Here is a 20443-nt window from a genome sequence, read left to right as displayed (position 1 = left end):
TAATAGTAAAAAAAAAAAAAAAAAACTTTAATGGTGTCGATTTGTTAAAACATGTTCTTGAATGATACCAAAATGGTAACAATAGTTATCACTGGGTGGTAGGCGTATAGTGTTTATTTTCTTTGTACTTTCCTTTAATCTCCAAAACTTCTGCAGTGAACGTGTATTATGTTTATAACAAGACACCATCAGAACACTGCAAAATCAAGGCACTCGTGTTTTCGAGCTGAACAGATGCCAAACGAATCAAATCTTTCTATGCTACCGCTCGATTGCTCAGTGGCAAATGCCTGAGAGTTTGGAAAAGGAAGGAAGACAGACCAACATCAATAATAAAGCAGCCTTTCCCTAGAAAATAGTCATCGTGAAAGTAAAAGGCCGTATGAGAGTCAACGGCCTCCAATCTCATGGACCCAGGGACAGTCGGCTTCCTCTTGCCAACTGGGGCCCAAGACCCGAGGCTCACAGAGGCCACAGTGGGTTTCCACGCAGGTATCTTTCCCTGTTTGACAATATTTAGTGATTTCTCAGCATAATCCATATGAAGAACAAGCATCATCAAGACCTCACTGGAAGTTATCTTAAGACCAATTAAAATCTAGCTGAGATAAAGACACTGTGTTTCCTGTCAGCAAATCTTGAGTGAGACTGAGACCATTTGCACAGGATTTGCACATCCTTTGTCCCATGTGACAAGTACAGTGCTCCTTGAATCAATGCCACTGAGCCCTAGAGCTCTACTTCCATCTGGAATGTGGAAGGTAGCCTCTAGTCAAGGTAAATCCGATTTTCCCAAAGACAGTTAAGTTTGTCACCACCAGGGCGCTCACCATCTGCTGTGTCTCCTTGTTGCCTACAAATGTCAAGTCTAAGAACTCACACATGACCTTGATACCCCCCTAGTCCATCAGCGCCGCTCAGGAGACCTCAGGAGACACCACCGTCGTAATAAAATTCCACGTTATTTTCTCTACTGGGTTTCCAAAAATGGTATTTTAGTTCCACACCCCCTCCCTGTTCTGTATTCACGATGCAACAACTAAATTAGAACTAGCCTAAGAGGTTCCATGAGGAGTTAGAAAACCTGGGTTCTAACACAAATTTAGTCACTCTACCTCTTGGAACCTGTCTTATTATGTGTAAAAGGAGGTCACACAGGCACTGCTCAACTCACAGGGTAGTTACAAAGTTTCCATGGACAAATGCTTGTGAAAGTTCTTGGTAAGCAAGAGTCTTGCTACTCTGTGTGATCCGTGGACCAACTGTACTGGCTTCACCAACGAGCCTGTTAGAAAAGCAGAATCCCAAGTCCCACTCCAGAAACACTGAATCCGAATTTGCAATTGAACTAGGTCCCCAAGTTGTGTGCATGTGTGTGTGCACGCACGCACACACACACACACACACACACACACACAGAAGAACTGATCTGGGTGTTATTTCTGAAAGCTGGCATGTGATCTAGAGGACCCAGAGGACAGGATGAAAATGAGGTCCTATTCTTATCTGTCTATGGTTTTTCCTGATGCTATTAATGTCATGTGTACTTCTCATCCTTAGAATTTTATGTGTTCTAGCGTTCTAATGTCTAAATACTGGAAAACAGTATTTCAGTAATTTCCTAACTAGAGGGCAGAAATTCTGTCTCCATGCTCATCTCTGAGTCACTTACAGTTTGGATTACATGGTCATGCATGTTTGTACTACGTTCCTTTTCAGTTAAAGATTCCTTACAGAAAACTTCAAGATACCTCCTTTAGAGTAGTTGAAGGATTGATTATTTATTTATGCTTGAACAAGTGAGCAAAATCACTTAGAAATCCTGTTCCCTTAAATTTCAGTCTATTCGTATTGTTGGAGGAACAGTCTTCTTTGTTCCTTGAGTCTTAAGTGGGAGGAGAAATACAAATTCATCGTTTCAAAAGTCGTTTTTAAATATACTTTCTAGTCTAGGAACTTTCTAGAACATTCACCCATAAAAATATTTAAAATCATTATTAGCTCCTGAATTTCCTCTGTAGAAGTCTAAGCTAGAAAGTGGTGGGCCTTAAGAATTTCGCAGGAGAAAACAGGCATGCTGCGAGCTTCCTCCCTCTCCCCTGGGCCTCCGGCTTGGGGGGTAGGGGGTCAAAGCAAACCCTGAGGCTGGGCATGTTGTCTTCCTCCCACTTGTGCCCTTCTCCTGCACAAGGACCACACACCACACGGGCAGCCACCACCTCCTCATGCACACCTGGCTCCACATTACAGCTCCCCTCCCTCAGAGCTCTTCTCTTAGTGTGAGGATGGCAGAAGGGCAGTCTTGTTCAACCAAACTCACGCCCTGAAAAACTGCAGGCTCAGTGAGTCTGTCCAGATGACTGTTGTAACCCTGGCCTCCAGCACGATACCTGGCACCATAGCTGCTGCCCAGAAAGTATCTAATGACTGTAGTCATCCATTAAAACGTTTTCTAAAGGCACAGTCACCATCCAGCTGGGGGACTGTTAGCTGCAAGGGAACATTCAGGCAGAGAAGGGGCTGGAAGCAGGAACGACCTGCTGGCCAGGCCGCCTGGCCTGAAGACCCTGCCCCGAGGCTCCTCTACGGCAGTTGGGGCTTTTTTTTGTATGTCTTTTGCTTTCTTCCAGAGTCTTTAAAAGCTCCAAGTTTCTTCACAACTCCCAAAGTGGGAGCAGTGGGGGATTCATTCATTCACTCCTTCAAATATTATGCATTTGCTGAGTTTCTAACATATGTCAGGTGTCGTTCTAGCTTTGAGGAAACATCCAGGAACAAAACAAAGACCTTGCCCTCTCTGAGCTTATGGCTTAGTGGAGGAGACAAGTCTTTCATGCCAGGTTGCGATAGCTGCTAGGAGGAAATAAGGGAGCTAATACCAGAGACGCTGCTTCGCACATCTGATGAGGAGACAATTTACAGAGAACTAACGGAAGCAAGGCGGGGAGCCCTGTGAGCCCCTGGGGGCACGTTACCAGGCAAAGGGAACAGCGAGGGCAAAGGCCCTGAGATGGAAAGGAGTGGTAATCACCAACGGGGCTGGCTGATGAGCAGAACCGGTGACATAGCTATGGTTTTTAAGTAGCTCCCATTTTTTTGGGTAAATTTATTTATTTTTGGCTGCGTTGGGTATTTGTTGCAGCGCACAGGCTTCTCATTGCGGTGGCTTCTCTTGTTGCAGAGCACGGGCTCTAGAGCGCAGGCTGTGTAGTTGTGGCGCACGGCCTTAGTTGCTCCACGGCCTGTGGGATCTTCCCGGACCAGGGCTCTAACCCATGTCCCCTGCGTTGGCTGGCTGATTCTTAACCACTGCACCACCAGGGAAGTCCCAGTAGCACCCATTTTTAAGAAGAGGGAATAGACCTTATGACTTCAACCTAAGCCAAACCTTCCATGTAACAGGGCTCTGAGTCCTGGACTCCTTGAGTTCTGCTCATTGTGTCTAGTGCACAATGGCTCAATCTAGGAACCATCTAAAAACCTTGAGGATGAGAAGTGGCTGGGGAGGATGGCATAGATATAAAACCCTCTGAGTAATCCAATTCGACCACCTCCAGAGGACGTTTCCCTGAAAGAACTAAAGTAACAAACTTAACCCTCCTAAAAACTTCTACACTGAGAAACAGATCGGGGTTTCGTGGTAGAATGTTCAACTTCCTAGGAGAATGTGTTGTCTCTTTCATCCGCCTAATGAGAACGGTAAACCGTGGAATCAAAGGAGCTTCATGGGAAGAAGCTAGAAAGTCCCCGGTCTGGCTACGATACGGGCTAAGCACTTACATACCCAAGGCTTCTGCGGGCCGCCGCCTGCGAGTCAGGGCTCTGGAAGCGGCTGCAGACGCGCGTCGTGAGCCACAGGTGCTCCCACCGCGAGGTGACACGAGACGCGGTTCCCTCCGCGCCCAACGCAGAGGCCACAGCCCTCAACCCACCTGCTGCTGTCGCCACGCAGGTCTGAAGACGTAAGCCGTCGCTGAAGGGCACAGGAAAGGGCAGGCATGCGCACATGCCCGCACGCATACGCAAGGCACGCACCCACGCACGCACACGCACGCACACGCACTCGCACGCACGCACCCGCCCCCCCCCCCCCCCCGCCCACACACTCTGCTCCCAGGTAACGTCTTACAGCGCAAAATCCTAATATCTTGTATCTCAGTTATAAGCATCCCCGTTTTTGGAATTGTCCATCATTTACACCAAGGAGATGATTGGGTTAGTGCAGATACTATACAGAAGGTTATTTATTGAAACTGAGTTTATAAGGGTGAAAACTGGAAAGAACCTGAAAAACGAGAATCGTAAACCACTAAACTTACAGCAATAGTGTTGGTTATATCTGCATGGAGCACCCATTACAAAGGATGTTGTTAGCAAATACTGTATACTCCTGAGAAGAAAGAAGTCTAAACTGACGGTGATCAGGATATTAATAGCAGTGAAATGGTGAACTCTGCTTTTTATTTTTCTATGCCAGCTGAAATTTTTACAAATCATATGCTTTTTATGAGAAAAAAAAGTTATATGCTTTTGGAAACACAGGTACTGAGAGATGGAAGAGAGGAAATTACTACTAACCACCTTCTTCTCCATTCCTCACTTGCCAGAGATTATAAACTGCGAACCCCCAAAAGCCAATGAATCTTTGCTATACTCAGTGGAAACTCCCACATGGGAGAAGCCCCAGAGGACAGCAGTGGTCCCCTGCTGCCTGTAGAACTTAACCCCTACTCCCTCCGTGGCATTTGGGGTCCTCCATGATCTGTCTCATTTTCACCACCCTTGAGTTTGACCTTGCTCAGCCTGGCCTGTCCTTCTAACCCCCTTGCGAAGTATGTGGCCCCTGGGGCCCCCTTAAAAGCCCATCCTTTGTTAGTGGGCCCTCAGGACTCTCAGTGTCAGATTCTGCCATGCAGTCCAGCTTGTTATGACCTTGCCTATCTCCACAAATAACGTCATGTAGATGCCATCTGGGCTGGATCCTGGGAAAGATTCTGGGCAGAAGGAACGACAGTGGCAGAAACAAGGAGGAATGTGCACAGCTGGTCTTAGACGCGGTGCAAGCCTCTAGCATAGATCAAGAAGTGGCAAGAAAAGCCATACACCATTGTTGGAAATGTTTCAATATTTTCTCTCTTCCTTAAGATAAACCTGTTGCTCAGCTCCAATTACTACAAACATCGTCTTTCCTAAATCACACTTTCCAGGGAGGTCTCCTCTGATCTCCCTGTTTGAAAACTAACACCTACCCCTCCATCCCTCACCAGGGTCCTGAGCACATTCTCTCTTTTCTATTTATTCCACAGTGTGATAATTTACTTGTGTCTGTTTACTTCTGCCAGAATGTAAACTCCATGCTTTGTGTGTTCTGTTTCCCAAGAGTCCAGAGCACAGTAAGCGTCCAGTATGTTGGAGGAATGAATAACTTACTTAGGTGCCATGTCCAACTGTACTGCGCTTCTCAAGACCCCTACGGAATAGCTTTTAGAGGAAATGATTTTGCTGGAGACTCTCATACTGAAAAAGGTGGGGAGAAACAGGAAACAAGACTGGCAAGCGACAACTTCCAATTGTTGAGAAACGTGGCCTTTTCATTCACTCGGCCGTCTAAGGATGCAGAAACTCTGCCCACTTGATGCCCGGCTGGGCACCAGGGTAATCCAGTGCTCAGACATTTCATTTGTGAGGATTCAAGTCTCCATCAGCAGGAGGAAGATGAGGACAAAAACAGAACTGGAAGAGGCAAGAGTTAATGTGCAGTACTCAGCTCTGTGCTGTTTGGCCATAAAAACATCCTGATAAACCAGTGATAACTGTATCCTAATCCAGTATTTGCTGCACTTTAATAAGAACTTCTACCCATCCCTGTGCCACTTCCCTTCTATCACCTCTGATTCTTGCTCCAAATTTCAAATCCTTAAGGTACTCATCAACTTCACTACAAAAAGTTGGTAGTGAGCCAGAAAGATCTGTGGGGCAGGAGACCAAGAAAGACAAGAGAAAGGGCTATTACAAGGTTTTACATGGTACTCAGACCAAATTGATATTTTTTTGATCAGAATTTAGGACATGGAAGATGGAATTCTAGATCAGCAGCTGACAGCAATTTTTTAGAGGAAATGGCAACCACTGAATTAACTCTACTTGTTAATCTCAATTTAACCACATTAATCTAAATAATCTAGGGGCAGGGAGAAACAACAATTTGCTACAATGACTTCCTGGAAGGATGTTATAAAACAAGCAAACAAGAACTGCTTATGGTGGTAGATGTGAAAAGCCACGCTCCAACACCTGCCTCAGACCTCCTAAAATCCAGCCATGGCCTTCAGCCCCGACACCAGGGGGAGTCCTGCTGAATCAGGGCCAACAAGAACCAGGGGAGGTCCCAAACGAGATCCACGAACCACCCATTCACCTGTCTTTAGCCTGGTACTTAGACAGAATAATCCCTCCCTTTTTAAAGTGGGAAAACTAGCCTAAAATGATGTGAATATTTTAACATTTGCTAGCAGATTCTGCAAATGGGGCTTTGAAAATTGCATAACTCATTCTGTGATGTGGTTTTCTAAGGTCAAAATGGGGCCTGGAGAAGCCTCTGAGAGCAACTCAAGAGCTAAAGAAAGTCTTAATTCCTAAGGGAAAGTTCCTGCGGTATTATTTGACTAAAACTGTTACTTGGTTTGGAACAAGACTGAGATATTGATGAGAGGAAAAAACTAAATCCCGGACTTACACCTGTGTTATCAAAGGCCCATAATAAGAGACGTGTGCTTTCTCTTCAGAATACAAAACTGCAGATCTACCAAAATTCTGGGTCATATTTGAGGTGAAACGGTTTCAATCAATTATTCTTTTTCTGCTACAAAATTAAGAATGCTCAAAATATTTAATCCAAAATTTTAATGGGAAAGTAGTGCCTTCCAGTAGTGAGAAATTTAAAACTCTTGCTGATTGTTTTCCACCCTTGGGAACGGACGTACAGCACATAGCAAATGAAGTCCAAAATCTCTCTCAAACCAATTTCATCTTATTTAGTAATTTCATTCTTGCTTTCAAGTTCCAGTGAATACAGAAAGCAGGTGTCTGCCTCACTCATCATAGCCCTGGGTTTAATAACTCAAAGTTGGGTCTCCTAAGAAAAAGTCTCTAAGGAAAACACTTAATGTAGAATATGACAAGCTTTCCCTAATGAGCAATTCAGTGAGAATTTTGCAACATCCCTGGAGATAAAGGGAGGTACTTTGGAGTATTGTAAATCATGACTAGAGATCACTGACTTCCTCCGAACTTGCCTACAAGCACCTGTTCAGGAAGGATACCGACCTTCATCTTAAAGCTGCCAAAGGAAGAAATCTCAGTATCTTTCTTGGAAACTCACTCGACACCTTTTATATATATATATGTCACTTACACGAGTGGCTAGCACATAAGTAGACGAGACATAAAAATTGGTATTGTGTGGCTTATACTCTTCTGAAAAATGCCCTTCTGGTGGGGGAAAATGAAGGTGATCACCCTACGGCCCAAACACATCTCGGAGTCATCCTTAGTTTCTCCTTCTTCGGGATTCTTTTCTCCGGTTCTTTTAAAACTAATAAAAGTAGTCTGGTCACACAAGACTATTCAATCTTGAACTTTAGTATTAGAGATAAGCGGAAATAAAAATGTTATAACCACTGCATAGTTCCTGGTCATATTAGTGTAGAATTTCCTGCATGTTGATGACTATTTATTTCACAGGTTGAAAAATCACCTGCAAAGTAGTAAAAATGGTTTCCTCAAAGTTTGTATTGTAGCAGATCTTTGCATTATCAGTTCATTTTCACACAAAACTACCGGCAATTTGTCTGACAGATTTCCAGACAACCACTGGTTGAAACAGGATACCAGCTATCCTTTTAACTGCTACCCATAATAAGGTTATGACAATGACTCCCATGACACAGCAGTGCTGAAGTAATTATCTACACCTTCCCAAACTGTTCTCTGGCACCCTAATCAGTGTCCTATGAGTTATGGGTTGTGGGATAAACAACTGGGACCTTAATATGCTAATATTGCACAGAATATTGGAATTAACATTCCAAGAAGTAGCAGCTCCCAGCCTTCCGATTTCACAGGCCAATACAAAAATTTTTAAATATCTTTAGAGAACTAACTTGGGATGGCAAGCTTTTCATTTTTACCAAATAAGGGCATACAGTAGACAGGAGGACATGAAAGTTTAAAGGACATTTCTTTTTTTTTAACTGAAAAAATATTTTGAAGTCCTTACACTGTCTTTGCTTTTTTTTTCCTATTTTGCCTCAGATCAACACCCTTCCTCTGCTGCTCATTCAGGAACTGTGAGGATAGACTTCTAGTACCAAGCCTGACCTTGCATTCAGGGTCCACGGGTCACAGCTTACACACACTGACCCACACCACTGCTAATTCCAGATGGGGATCTTTCTTTTCCCTTCAAACTACAAATCCCACCTCCACCCCATTCCTACTGACTTACTACTGCTGTTAACTTGGACAGAAAACGGTCACAAACCTCCTATTTAGACCATCACATTTACAGATCTTTTTGTTCATTTCCTTTCCTTTAACTCACATATTTTATTTAACAAAAGTATCATTACTAAAAGCTCCTTCAGAGTACAAAGCTACTTTATTTGGACAAAGTTTGCTGCATACACAGAAATACTTGATATGCATTTCCAGCCAGCCCAATCCCAAGCATTTGGTAATTACAGCCAAAAGTTTGGAAACTCTTACTGGAGACATGGACCCTGTTTACAATATTTTTATTTTATGTGGAATGTGCGGAAAACAAACACACAAGAGCAGCTTCTAAGGATATTTGTACATTCCATGAGAAGTAAACATAGTATTGTATGCTGTAAAAGTTTACTCAAAAAAATAATTTCAAACTCTTAGGCTTTAAATAATGAGACTGTTTAAGTTTAATTTTATTACAGCAAGAGTCAGAATATTATATACAGTATATACTCCTTTACACAAAACACATTTGCACGTGTTTCTGAAAGCTACTTGTAAGAAAAAAACGTTTAGAGTACTATCACATTTTGAAAATGTCAGGATAATTTGGTAATATTTTCTAAGGGTTATGTTACTTTGTGTATTTTTTAAAGTAAGACATGCCTGGATGGTCAATGTGGGTTCATGTGGGTTAACCTCAAATCTGGCATATTTTTGGACAAATCTTGCTTTCAAAATCTTATTGATGTGATCATTTTCTCTGCACATGATTTGTTTTACTAGCATCTGGGGGAAAACATATGGATCTCTCCAACTATCTCATTAACTCATGACTCTAGGACCTAGGCAAGCTCACAGAGAAGTCAGTTCTGGCTCATCCTGTGCCTGAGGCAGGGTGAGGGTTCACTCCTGGCCTCAAGAGGCCTGGGTGGTGAGGGAAAGAGTGGACAGTCACACCCAGCTGAGCATCAGAACAGAGCAGACGGCCAATGGAGACACCTGTCAACACCACAGCTAAAAAAGCTCTATTTTAAATACAATACTATGAACTTTTATAGGCAAATCTTAGAGAGCCAAGATTGCTAAGTCTGGATCTATTCTATTTCCCCGCAGGCAGGGAGGGAGATGGAAATGCAAGGACACAAGTAGACTCCTTCAGAGGAAAGCAACGGAAACCTCCCATCACAGGCAGAACGAAACAGGACAAGAGGGAAGAAGCCTGGACAGTGCTGTTATAATTCTATCCTGACCTAAGACAAAGGGGCTAAAGTTGGGCAACATTTAGAAGAGCTGAAAAGGAAATGGAATAAAGTTACCTGGGAAGGAGAAGTGGGATAGATTTAACAGATTCTGATCAATTTTGGAATCCTATATGCTCAACGTTTTCCCCACATTTAGGTCAACAGTACAGAAAAAAAAGGACAGAGAACAAGCATCTGGGCACAGATGAACTCAGGCTCCTCTCTCAGGGCAGGTGAAATTGGGAGGCACATGTTGTAAAAGTCCAAACACTATATTCCAAAAGGAACACAGAAACACCTTTGAATCGGAACACATGACGTCTAACTTTAGTTAAGCTGAAGGACCCAGGCTCCCTCCACCAGTGTGAATGATCAAGAGTCGACTGTACTGACGGCAGTGTTTTAGAGGCTAGAGTTGTGTTTTTCTTACATTCAAGATATATGTTATCTGTCTACAGGTCCAATTCATAAAAGACATTCAAATTATGTTTCACGTACAAAAGCGGTGAAGTCTAAGATGTTTCCAGAGTGTGCTGTGCTGTAATCTGATGATGATCTTCCATCTTTCTACTCGGTCCCAAAATTACTTCCTTCAGATTTCTTGATTTTTCAAGGATGACCTTCTCAGTGAAGCTGTATTTGGCAGAAAAGTCCCAATGACTGCCGTAACAAGCAGTTGATCTGAGATTCCGAAATGGAGATTAGAGCCACTCAAATGGAATTTTTTGTCAAAACACGTTTCTAATAAGATAAATCAAAGCATCCCTCTGTGTCAAAATATGAACTGAAGGCAGTTTTCTCTAAAGTTACAAATAGATTAATAAAATTCAGAAATAATCATACACGCAGGAAACTTGAAAGGAATAAAGAACAAAATATCTAGGAATCTCAACAATTTTCCTGAAAATATGCTACAAATTTCAGAGTCACAAAATAACAGAATCCCAAATTTCCAGTCATTATGTTAATTTGAAGTACACATTTCACACCATGAATGTGGTATCTTAAAACATGAGAAAAAAAGTTACATTTAGGTAGAACACCTTTATAATGATTAAAAATTTTAGGAGAAATATGCTCATTTTCAAAAACAAAACATTAATATTCAACTGACTATGAAATAAATGCCCCTAAACCAGCAGGAGGTAGGTACTACCTAGGAGGGCTGTCCCATGCCTCAGGCCCTATTCTTACCATTTGCACCTTTGGGGCAGCCCTTTGCAGAGTTTTTGCTCCATGACATCACAAAGCTCTGGACTGTGGCTTCAGTTCAGTGGGTAAGGCAGTAAGCATCCTTCAGGATCTGGCGCTCCATTCAAAGGTGACAGAGAACTACAGACGGAGAGTGACAACAAAGCTGGAGCAAGGTCAGAAGTAAAATGAAGATGGTCTTTTAGATCAGGGCTTCCTGAATGACAACCAAGGGCCATCCCTCCACCCTCAGAAATGGAAGTTTTGTTGGGGAAACGATCCATAGCTTTCTGCCGGTTTTCAAAATGGGGTTTAAAACTTCCAAAATACAAATGGCCATCGTTCGAGGCTCACTTTCTCTATGTGCCCCTATGTACTGACTGTACCCAAAGATCTAATGATCCCTGGGTAACTGAGTCAATTTCTGAATCCTCACAGCGATGTGCAAGGCCGTGAAGTGCAGTGATCCAAGAAGGTACAGACCTTCCCATGAGACATACACACTAGAAATGCTATTGTAGTACAACTTTAAACAAATTTAGGTTTTATTTAGAAGTTTCTAGAAAGCAACCATCAAATTCTGATTATATTCATGCCATCAATTCTCTACTATGTTCAGTATTCTGCATTATTTCCTAAAGTTATACAGCAGGGATGAAAGACCCATTTTTAAAATATTTTCTCTAATATTTAAGATATTTATTTTGAATTAAGCTAATCTTTGAGCTACATGCCCATTCATAACATACCAGAATAAAATCAAACTCATTGTTAGTAAATGCACTGATATTTCCCAAGATCACCTGCCACTATCCTTAAAATACTGCGGCATGCCAGTGTGAAGTACCCAAATTAAATCGGAATGCCTCCTGTCCAAGGGATTTCACACGCTACCTCATAACCTCCAGGAAACGAATTCCCTGCCCTTAGTGCACCTTCGGTTAGTTATATAAGAGCTTACCACCCCGCCCCCATCCCCACCATCATTTTCATTCTTAGGCTCTTAAGTTTTCCCCTCTCCTGGGTCTCTTTCATTTGTACTCACAGTGTTCACAGAATCTAAGAAGATCTTTAAAATATTCATTCCAGTAGGGACCAAGTTTTTTCCTGCCTAATTCCTTTAGGGTATATCAAATGCCTAGGCCCGGTCAATATTGTGGCTAGAATTGGCTAAGAGGAAACGCCTCTATTGACAAAAGTATCACAGAAAGAGAGTTTTGTTTTGTTTTTTTTGCGGTACGCGGGCCTCTCACTGCTGTGGCCTCTCCCGTTGCGGAGCACAGGCTCCAGACGCGCAGGCTCAGCGGCCATGGCTCACGGGCCCAGCCGCTCCGCGGCGTGTGGGATCTTCCTGGACCGGGGCACAAACCCGTGTCCCCTGCATCGGCAGGCGGACTCTCAACCACTGCGCCACCAGGGAAGCCCCACAGAAAGAGAGTTTTTTAAAACCAGTTGTAATGGGAAAGCAGCTAAATAGGCAACACATTTAGATTAAAATATAACTTGATTTTTTTTAAAAATCTATCTGATGTTTTCATTGTGCCATTAAATATATATCAGCCAATTCCTCTTCAACCAAGCAAAGCAAGGGAGGAGGGGGGAGGGTGCGGTTACAGTGTAGTTTATTTAGCTTCTAAATGCCTTCTAATAGAAATGTTATGAAAACTTCTGTTCTACACCAATTTCTGTATTACTGGATAATCTACCAATAATAAAACTTGCAATAAACAAATAATTAACATCCTACTGAGCTACCACTCAACCTCTGTAGTTCCCTGAATTCTACTTATCCTTTCCCTTTAATCCTTTTTCAAGTTGCTCTGAATACGGTCTTTAAAAAAAAAATCAATCTTTCTCCAGTTTTGGTCAAAACGATAGGGAGGCAATCATATTTGACCATCAAAATAACTACCCACCCAGAATGTTACTCAAGTTCCTAATCCCAGCAGGAACAGGCCAGAGAAGATAACCACCAATAATGGAACTCCAGTCACCCAAGCACTGATTCTCCTATCAAATACATCTCCACCCATTTCTAGGGTCAAGAATGACCTAGTTCACATTCTGGGTCTACATGAAAGTAGCCTATAGTTTTAGAACAGTGTACATAGAATATAGGCAACTTTCTATTTTTTAAGGGAAACAGCCCTTCTTGGAAAGTCAGGTTTTGTTCCTTCTCCTTTTCATTCACACAGTCTGCCTCTTGGCATTTTCCTCTCCAAATTTATTCACTCAACAACAGGGGGAGAGGAGGAGGTGAAACTGAGCAGCTCCTTTCCCTCCTCATTGGCACTTCCGTCCCACATAATAATATCTAACTTGAAAACTGGCAGCATTTTGCCACAAATGTATTGGATATATCGGATAGAATTTGCATATTCTTATATAGACCATGTTGAGGCCATTTCCAGGTTGAAGTTTTGTAATTACTACCTTTAGGACTGTCACCTGATGATTTTTTTAATTAATAAAAAAATATGGAACGCTTCACAAATTTGCATGTCATCCTTGCACAGGGGCCATGCTAATCTTCTCTGTATCGTTCGAATCTTAGTATATGTGCTGCCGAAGCGAGCACTCACCTGATGATTATTTTATCTTCTCTCCTCCTGATCAAAAATTACCTCTGATCTACGTAAGCTACACTACAAGGTAGGCAGGCAAAGAAGCTGACCAAATTGGCACGGGAGGATTACATAAACTGCCTGGAAAAATATGAGGTCAATGAGAGCCCCCAAATCTTCAAAAGATAATTGTCTCCAGAGTATGACACTAATAAATGATAGCTGAGAATTTGAGACATGCATGCTAACTTAGAAATACAAAATTATAATGCCTATTCTTTTATATACTTTTTATTAAATCTATTGGTTCACCTAGAAAGTCATTATATATACAAAAACAACAATTTCCAGAGTTCCTAAATATTTCCAACATATTCAACTTAGGGATCCAAGATTCTGAACATGCCATCACCAAAAAAAATTGCAAACCTAAAAAACAAAAAGGAAAAAAAATTAAACAATGTCAAAAGGAAAAGACTTTCTTAGAAAAGGTCAATATTTACTTTTATAATTTTCAAAACATTTTAAAGTTAATTTTTTTCTCATTTACAGTTATATGCTTGTAAGTCTAATATTAAAGTTTTCCTTAATAACAAGGCAGTTTACTTATAACAAAATAAATATTAAACTATACTCATACACATTACCTATTTAAATATTTACTGGGTCAAAATATCTTCATATGTACAGCTTCAGGCTTTAAAGTGGTATTAGATTTGTCTTTATTTTCTTTGAAAAGCTACCATTAAGGTAACAGACATTCAGATGCATAAATGAAATTACTGATTTCATTCTTATGTAACTCATACCTTTAGAAACTATGTTTTAGCCAGTTAGTAGTGGTGAAAGTCTTTGTGCTTCTATTTCATTAACTTTTAGCACATGAAATAAGAAAGATGACCTTCAAAGTTCTTGTAAGCTCAAAAAGGGTCAATCTAGATAGGCTTTATTTGAAAAAGAAAAACAATTTTGTTTGGGAAAATACAAGAAATGAGAATTTCTAAAAATAAAAATAATCAGTAATTCTCATTAAAACATTAATACACAAAAATGAACTATATGAACAATTCTTCTAACTACAGGCTTAAAAACCATGCTATTTAGACCAGCCTATTTAATTTTTCCATAGAAAATCAGGAGTTCAGAGTTCACATTTCCAAAAGAAGAGTAAAACAACAAATTAAGAGATAAGATAAAACAAGGAAACAACCTATTGTACATTGCTTTTCTTTAGAACAAGGCTAGGCTGAATTATCTAAGTATAAATTGAGGTCACAGATATATAGTCATTGCACTCCAGTCAACCAAAACAGTGCCTGGATTTACGTAACATGTGAATAAGTCTATTATCATAGAAAGTCACATACATGAATAAGAAGAATATATTTTATAAATTTTAAGTCACTCTCAACATCTGAGAAAATACTGTCAGTAAAATACTATTTGTAATACTGTTTTTAAGAAAACACTGTTTGTAAGGAAATGAGGTGATGTTTAGAACTATATTACCACTGAGCCTCTAGAAGAGAACATGAAAATAAGCATGACTTAAAAAAATAATAATAATTCTTATTGTTGTCAGTTCCTTAGAATTTGCCCTCTGCGTTACTCTCTGGAATAGGATGACAATTTCATTTTCTCAGCACCTCATCACAATTAAACAAACTGATGCATAATTTAGACTAAATATAAGTACATTTATAATATTATTTTTGCTATTAATGCTGTTACATGTAGTACAGGAAATGAAATAATATGAAGAGCCACTTCTTCTGAAAAAGTGGCTTAGTATAAAATTCGAACTTGAGCAAAGAATCTACTGAAATTCTATTCTGGGGGGGTGGAGGGATAGTGATTGCCTTATCAGCACGGCTATATCAACACATTTAACAGGACATGGTCCGTTGGAATAAACTTAATAAAGAGAGCCACTACACTCCCTGAAAAATGTTTTACTACAATAGAGTGCTGTTATCTTCAACTATAAAATATATTTTGAACTAAGATACATGTAATAATTAGAGCAGAGTTTAACTGATACAACTAACATTCTTAATGGGCACTTTACCTTTTAAAAAGTAAAAAACACACACATACATAAAACATCAAAATTCTTTATGACAGAAAAGCAAAGCTGTGGCAAGAATCTTTACTTCCTACTCTGAAAACCTTATGAAGCCCGTAGTCCCTGTTAAGAGCAAGCTGTATTGGTTTGCAAAGGAAAAACATTATTTCAATCTGCAAATACCTAATGGGCTCAGGTGCTTTCGTATAATAAATATTTTGTTGTTACTTAAGTACCTCACAAGAGCTCATTTTTTTTAAAGTTATGTTTAAACAACTCTTAAAGGTTTAATTAATATGTAGTTTTATATAATTAATCCTTTTGTTATTAAACACTTGAACCAGTTTAGTTAGAATGGCAGCATGTTGTTTAATACCTTTTGTTCACAACTTAAAATTTTAAGCTTAAAAAGAAAGGAATTGGGGTAGGAGAGGAGACATGGAAAAACATGAAGGCCTCTCTTTGTCTCAGGCTTTGCCATTACCATTCTGTCTGCAGTGGTTTCAGGACGAGGCGATCGCACACCTTCTAGCCAGAAATCAGATGGCCTCAAAACAACCTCATTTCAGTCTTAGGCCTCATGTCTTTCGCTTAGAGCTAAAAATAAAAATACATGTGAATGAACAAATGGTCATGAAATGAAACCTTGAACATGACACTAAAATGTAAAATATTAGAAGGCATTATTAATCTCAGAAAAATGAAAATGTACACATTTCCATCCAGAGTACCACAACCTTATTTAGAAAGTGTGCTCTTCTTACCCTGTCAGCTTGCTGGGTATAACAATAATGACAATTTAATTCCAAGGTGGTTCAACAAAGCAAGAGTAATATTTTATTCATCTCCTGAGATTATGAAACATTTATTTATTTCTTACAGAGTTAAATATAACAATATCATTAACGAAGCTAATGATGTTAGACAGCAACTTAGCACTTCTTTACGCACATAAACCAAGGCAAGAAAGTAAAGTGTAACGCTGAACCAGAACAATGATCTGGCCCTAAGAAACACATTTTTGTGTATTTAGAACTCCTAGTCCAACAGTAATGCTAGTAGTAAGTGAAAATTAACCTGTTTCTACAAAGTGAGCGTTCACTCATTCCACAAATATTGAATGTTTCGAAGCACTGGAAGTCAAATGCTGAATATGAAAGATGGTTCCAAACCTCAGCGAGTGGGGTCCTAGCCTTTTATTTCCTAATTTTTTGTCTCGGGTCTTGGCTATAATGCTAAGGGGACAGAAAATAAGGATTGCTGTTTCCATGAGAGGAGGAGATCGGTATGTATCACACGACAGCTGAATGAGACTGCAGGACTGGAAACAAAACCCACTCAGAAGCCCCACGCTCATGCTGCGAGTGAACGCCAGTCACCAGTCGGTCTCTTCCCATGTGAAGCTTGTGTTTTCAAAACCCTACATCAATCCTGAAAATTAATTATCCTTCATTTGGAGAGCACTGGTGGTTTCAACCCCAAGTATAAACATCTCAGACTACTTTGTAAGGTTATGTCAGCCAAGAAACTAAAATCACTTAATAGAAGAGTACTTCATTCACCTGAAGCCACAATTTAAAATCAGAAATTCTGCTGCCAAAGCTACTTAAAGAGTTGGCCTTAACTATAGTGTAATGAAGACAAGTATCTCATAAATTTTTATACCATTCATACATATCCATTAAATTAAATACATAAATTACCATTAGAGTCTATACTAACATTGTTCAATGTTTTTCATTTCTCTGCTTGATCTATACCAATGAAATTCTTTGTGTAGGAATATGGTACATTACCAAAAAATATCAAAATATATACACATGATTCAATTTAAGCTCTATGTTTGTCTTAAATCAAGGGTCTATAAACACGTCTGAGTTAGCTTATCTTCCTTCATTTTTCATGTGAATTCCAACTAAATTTAATATCTGGACAACTGGTACAAAGTTAAATGGTTTGACTCTGAAGTTTCTAGGTCTCAGAACCACACTTTAGAGGAATAAACTGTAATTTACACTTAAGTATTTAGAATAAAGAAGAAAAGAACTGTTTTGAGTCATATCTAGGTTTAGGCTAATGCTTGCCTCAAGTGAAAATATTAAAAACAAAATCAATGAGCTCTGAAGTCCATTTCCCACTGATGTTCATAAGATGATTCTATAAGTTTTATCTTGTGATGCATTCACATCTTCATCAAGGAAAACTGCATGCTGGTCTGATTTGTAAACAGTCAATGTATCATGTATGTCATAGATCCCTGCTTTTTCCAGTTGCAATAAATTTCAAAGAAGACATAAATAATTGATAGATACACTTTTGCTATAAGCCTTAAACATTCACTTATCTGTAAATTCCAAATCTGTGTCTTACATCAACAAAGAGAACCCACAGTTCTTCTCAATTCATATTTGCTAGCATTCTTTGGCAAAAAACGAAAAGTAGCTGCCTCTCCAAAACTCAGGTCTTTCCCTTAAGTAACTTTTATCCTCATCCATACTATGTTCACAGTTTCATTCCCCCCTTTGCTTCAATCACAGTATGTTTTGTTATACAAGTTACAGTTCTATCATATTCCCTGAACCAATCCATCCAACCCAGAGAATGCAACAACAACAAATATTTGACCCTATTCTTTGAATTCCACAATTTTCACTACTCTCACTTTGGTCAAGACCTTTAATGATAAAGTAGTGAGATTTTAATACTCAGAAGACATGCTTTATAGCTTATTAAGGCAAGTAATTTTATACTCAGTCTTGTTATATTAATCATAAAACTCCATTTGTCACTTCAAGACTGATACATTGAGGTCTCCCATTTAATAAAATCATTGAGTGCCAGTAAGTTAATTATAATTTCAACAGGGCTTCCCTGGTGTGGCACAGTGGTTAAGAATCCACCTGCCAATGCAGGGGACACAGGTTGGAGCCCTGGTCCAGGAAGATCCCACATGCATGGAGCAACTAAGCCCATGGGCCACAACTACTGAAGCCCGCGTGCCTAGAGCCCATGCTCCGCAGCAAGAGAAGCCACTGCAGTGAGAAGCCTGCGCACCACAATGAAGAGCAGACCCCACTCGCCACAACTAGGGAAAGCCCGCGCACAGCAACAAAGACCCAATGCAGCCAAAATAAATAAATTTTATATATATATATATATATATATATATATATATATATATATATATATATATTTTTTTTTTTTTTTTTTTTTTTTGCGGTACATGGTCCTCTCACTGCTGTGGCCTCTCCCGCTGCGGAGCACAGGCTCCAGACGCGCAGGCTCAGCGGCCATGGCTCACGGGCCCAGCCGCTCCGCAGCATGTGGGATCTTCCCGGACCAGGGCACGAACCCATGTTCCCTGCATCGGCAGGCGGACTCTCAACCACTGTGCCACCAGGGAAGCCCATAAATTTATTTAAAAAAAAATAAATTTCAACAAATCATAGAATCAAACTTCTTTAAAAACAATGCCTATCTATTCAAGAGCATCCAATGTAAAATACATTCTCATGAAAATCAGTCCCTTAGTTTAGATGTTACTATAAATACATTTATCAGTCAGAAAATCTCAAATTCAAGGATTCTATAGGAAGAAGGGAAAATGCTCCAAAAAATGACATTGAGACAATTCTAGCAATTTGGAAAACTTAAGGCCAAATCTTTAACTTCATTCCTTAAGCCAAAACAAATTCTGGGTATACCACATTTAAAGTTAAAACATGAGACTATAAAAATATTTTAAAAATTTTTTTAAATAAATTCTGAAACACAGGAAGGACTTTAATTATGATTAAAAAAAACTAGAAGTTACAATTGATTTTACAAAAGACAAACCAAACAAAAAATCAATTATAAACAAAAACAAACAATAAACCAAGGTAAATATTTGCATCAAATATTAATATCCAGTTTTTACAAATTGCTAAGAAAAAGACAATCCACTGGAAAATGGACAATGATTATAGACAATTCACTGAGAAATAAAAATGATCTGTAAACATATGAAAATACCTTCAAATTCACTCAAAACTTAAGAAATGCAAATTAAAACATACTAACAGATGAAGAATGATTATCAAGAATCTGGGGGATGTGGTGCTCAAATTTACCACTGGGAGAGGTGTAAACTGGTGCTAAATTTTTGTGGAACAATGGCAATATCTATAGAAGTGTAGAAACCCACATGCTTTAAACCCACAAATTTGACTTCGGGGACTAGGATCCTTTATACTTCCTCTTTCATGTAAGCAAAATTATTTGTACATGGAGACTACTTATAATGACAATACTACACCAGTAATATTAATATACAAAAAATGAAAGAAAAAATCTGGAAAACAATCCTAACATCGGTCAAAAGGAAACTGTTTCCAAAAAATTATGTGTCATCTCATATAGCTGTGGGGAGGTGTCCTAGATATACAGGCTTCACCCACTATCTATCTGAAAGGACAGTGTTCCTATGAAACCCTTCACAAGCCAAAATGGCATAAAGCAAGGAAGCAATCTTGCTAACAGATGCACAAAATAAATCGAGATAAAGCACAGATGCTCATACATTTCAAAGCTATGGTGGCTGCATGCCGAGATGCTGAGTGCAGTTCCTGGGGAAGGAGCTCAGTGGGGCCGCTTTACCTGCTTTGGGTGTGCACTGCCTCTGTCACAGCTAGTTGGAAAACAGACACTGAACCCTATTTTGCTTTCTGTCTTTTTTCATAAAAGCAAAAATCCTCCTCAGAATTCTTCTGGTTAGTGAAAACAGGCACTAAGTAGGACTTTCTTAAAAACGAAGTGGCATAAAGCGAACTTTTGAAAACTGGGGAATACCTGTATTACTAAGTGCATAAATGACACTGCTGAACAGAAATATAATGTTCATTTCAAAAATA

At 39.7% G+C, this 20443-nt stretch overlaps 1 protein-coding gene, 1 long non-coding RNA gene and 1 other non-coding gene across 4 annotated transcripts in view; all 3 read right to left on the bottom strand.

The window, feature by feature from the left end:
* Positions 1–20443, bottom strand: part of XKR6 (XK related 6) — a 270750-nt gene that overhangs the window by 178019 nt on the left and 72288 nt on the right. The window lies entirely within an intron of this gene.
* LOC141278936 (uncharacterized) overlaps positions 8641–20443 on the bottom strand; it is a 55957-nt gene continuing 44154 nt past the window's right edge. For both annotated transcript variants that reach the window (XR_012332358.1, XR_012332359.1), the window contains exons 2-3: positions 16036–16148; positions 8641–13915 (exon numbers count right to left, since the gene is read on the bottom strand). This is a non-coding gene — a long non-coding RNA (uncharacterized lncRNA). The remainder of the gene's footprint in view (positions 13916–16035; positions 16149–20443) is intronic.
* Positions 13394–13500, bottom strand: LOC117312871 (U6 spliceosomal RNA). Its single transcript, XR_004527275.1, has one exon. It is a non-coding gene; the product is annotated as a U6 spliceosomal RNA (small nuclear RNA).

The sequence above is a fragment of the Tursiops truncatus genome, chromosome 6 (genome assembly GCF_011762595.2).
Source record: "Tursiops truncatus isolate mTurTru1 chromosome 6, mTurTru1.mat.Y, whole genome shotgun sequence".
Lineage (NCBI taxonomy): Eukaryota > Metazoa > Chordata > Mammalia > Artiodactyla > Delphinidae > Tursiops > Tursiops truncatus.
The sequence above is the reverse complement of the archived record's forward strand: the minus strand, read 5'-3'. Positions and strand labels throughout refer to the sequence as shown.